At 37.7% G+C, this 2,500-nt stretch overlaps 1 protein-coding gene across 1 annotated transcript in view; it reads left to right on the plus strand.

Moving 5' to 3' along the window:
* The window catches only part of LOC135206037 (polypeptide N-acetylgalactosaminyltransferase 5-like), a gene marked incomplete in the record, with an annotated part of 590,860 nt that overhangs the window by 371,511 nt on the left and 216,849 nt on the right, over window positions 1–2,500 (plus strand).

Below are 2,500 nucleotides of genomic sequence, written 5' to 3' on the forward strand. Positions count from 1 at the left end.
TCTCTGCCTCGCTTCTCAAAAATTATGATAAATCCTCGACAATAACCATAAATAAAGGCCGTCTTAAAAACTTAGATTAATTCCAGACAATAAAAGTAAGGAGCCCCTCTCTCTCTCTCTCTCTCTCTCTCTCTCTCTCTCTCTCTCTCTCTCTCTGCAGAATCTCTGGGGGTAAATTAAACACTCTCGGGGCAAGATGGGAAAGTGACAAAAGGAAGAAGAAGATTCAAGAAGACCTTTGTGCCCTCTCTAGGATTTTTCATTTCCACGGACTTCCAGGCGATTTTTTTTTTTTTTTTTCGAGAGAGAGAGAGTAGAGAGAGAGAGAGAGAGAGAGAGAGAGAGAGAGTAGGAACGTGTGAGGAAGGGGGAAGGGAGTGGAATGGGATGGGGAGGGGTGAGGGAAGGGGGTGGTAGAGTAGGAGAGTGGGAAGGGGTGTGTCTCTCCCTTCAGCTCATTTCATCTTTTCTTCTTATTAGCAAGAGGCTGTTCGTTTTGTTTACCCAGAAGTCATCTAAGAGTTTCTGTTCGCCCCGAAATTGGGAATTCGAGACAGAACGAATTAAATATATTAAAAATCAGAACGATTAAGAAAACAATAACAACTGCAAATGCTTTTGCAGTGCTGCAGACCAGATGTTTCTGTACTGCAGTGCCAATATGAGGTAAATGCGTCTCGCTGTTGAACTGATTAAAGTTTTTTTTTTTTCTTTTTTTTTTTTTTACGCCGTTGGACAGTGGAACATTCTCAAGCGAAGATCCAACGAATTACTACCTCCAAAACAAGGATCTATCTATCTATTAATTTGTTGATATATTTGTTCTTCTCTAAAACCGATTCTGCTGCGTCTTTCAATTAATTGTTTTGTTTGTTTGTATGGTGTTTTTACGTTGCATGGAACCAGTGGTTATTCAGCAACGGGACCAACGGCTTTCCGTGACTTCCGAACCACGTCGAGAGTGAACTTCTATCACCAGAAGCGTCTTCAAATGAACGCCATATATTCTTTGGGAGCTTGAATTTCAATGGCCCTTGTGGTGGTCTTGTTCCACATGAACAGGGTCCATCGTCTGATTAATAATAATAATAATAATAATAATAATAATAATAATAATAATAATAATAATAATAATAATAATAATAATAATAATAATAATAATAGTGGAAATTGTACCCATAATCATAGGAACACTAGGCACGATCCCAAGATCCCTGAAAAGGAATCTGGAAAAACTAGAGGCTGAGGTAGCTCCAGGACTCATGCAGAAGAGTGTGAGCCTAGAAACGGCGACCATAGTAAGAAAAGTGATGGACTCCTAAGGAGGCAGGATGCAACCCGGAACCCCACACTATAAACAACACCCAGTCGAATTGGAGGACTGTGATAGAAAAAAATAATAATAATAATAATAAAAACATTTTATTAAACACATTGGCAGAATTTACAGAATTAAAACTCTGTAAATTCTGCCATTATATTATTTAATAACACATGTTTGAAAGAAGGTCTGTTTCCAGCTTACAAAATAATAATAATAATAATAATAATAATAATAATAATAATAATAATAATAATAATAATAATAATAATAATAATAATAATAATAATAATAAATAAATAAATAAATAAATAAATAAATAAATCATAAGAGTATCAGCAACGAACAAACGCCAAGATTCAAAAGAACCCTTCAATAAAAACGGAGGCCAAGGCTGTCTGAATAATAAAAGGAGAGAGAAACAATACCAGGAAACCTCCAAGACAGAGGGTCTCGCGGACGATGGCCCAGAGGGTAGGAATTTCTGGAAATGCTCACACGATTTGACCGAGGGGAAGATCTGTAATACTGTGGCAGGTGTATGAGGACGGATGCAGGCGCATATGCACATATACATACACAGAGGGGACTTTCCATGCAAGCACAGACGCACATCTGCACAAAGGGAAATCTCCATGCATGTACACACACACGCTTACAGAATGGAATCTCCATGGAGGTGACAACACAGGGACAGATGCAACCACATACATATACAATGGAGAATCACGACGCAAGTTGACACACACACACACACACATAAATAATGGGGAGTTTCGATGCAAGCACACATACACACAAGTAAAAGGGAATTTCCACGCAAAGCACACACAAATAAATGGGAATTTCCATGCAAGCACAAACACAAAAATTAAGGGGAATGTCCATGCAAGCACACCTACACACAAATAAAAGGGAATTTCAATGCAAGCATACACAAAAATAAAGGGGAATTTCAATGCAAGCATACATAAAAATAAAGGGGAATTTCCATGCAAGCACAAACACACAAAAATTAAATGGAATGTCCATGCAAGCACACCTACACACAAATAAAAGGGAATTTCAATGCAAGCATACATAAAAATAAAGGGGAATTTCCATGCGAGCATACATAAAAATAAATGGGAATTTCCATGCAAGCACAAACACAAAAATTAAGGGGAATATCCATGCAAG

This window comes from Macrobrachium nipponense, chromosome 29 (assembly GCF_015104395.2).
Source record: "Macrobrachium nipponense isolate FS-2020 chromosome 29, ASM1510439v2, whole genome shotgun sequence".
NCBI classification, from domain to species: domain Eukaryota; kingdom Metazoa; phylum Arthropoda; class Malacostraca; order Decapoda; family Palaemonidae; genus Macrobrachium; species Macrobrachium nipponense.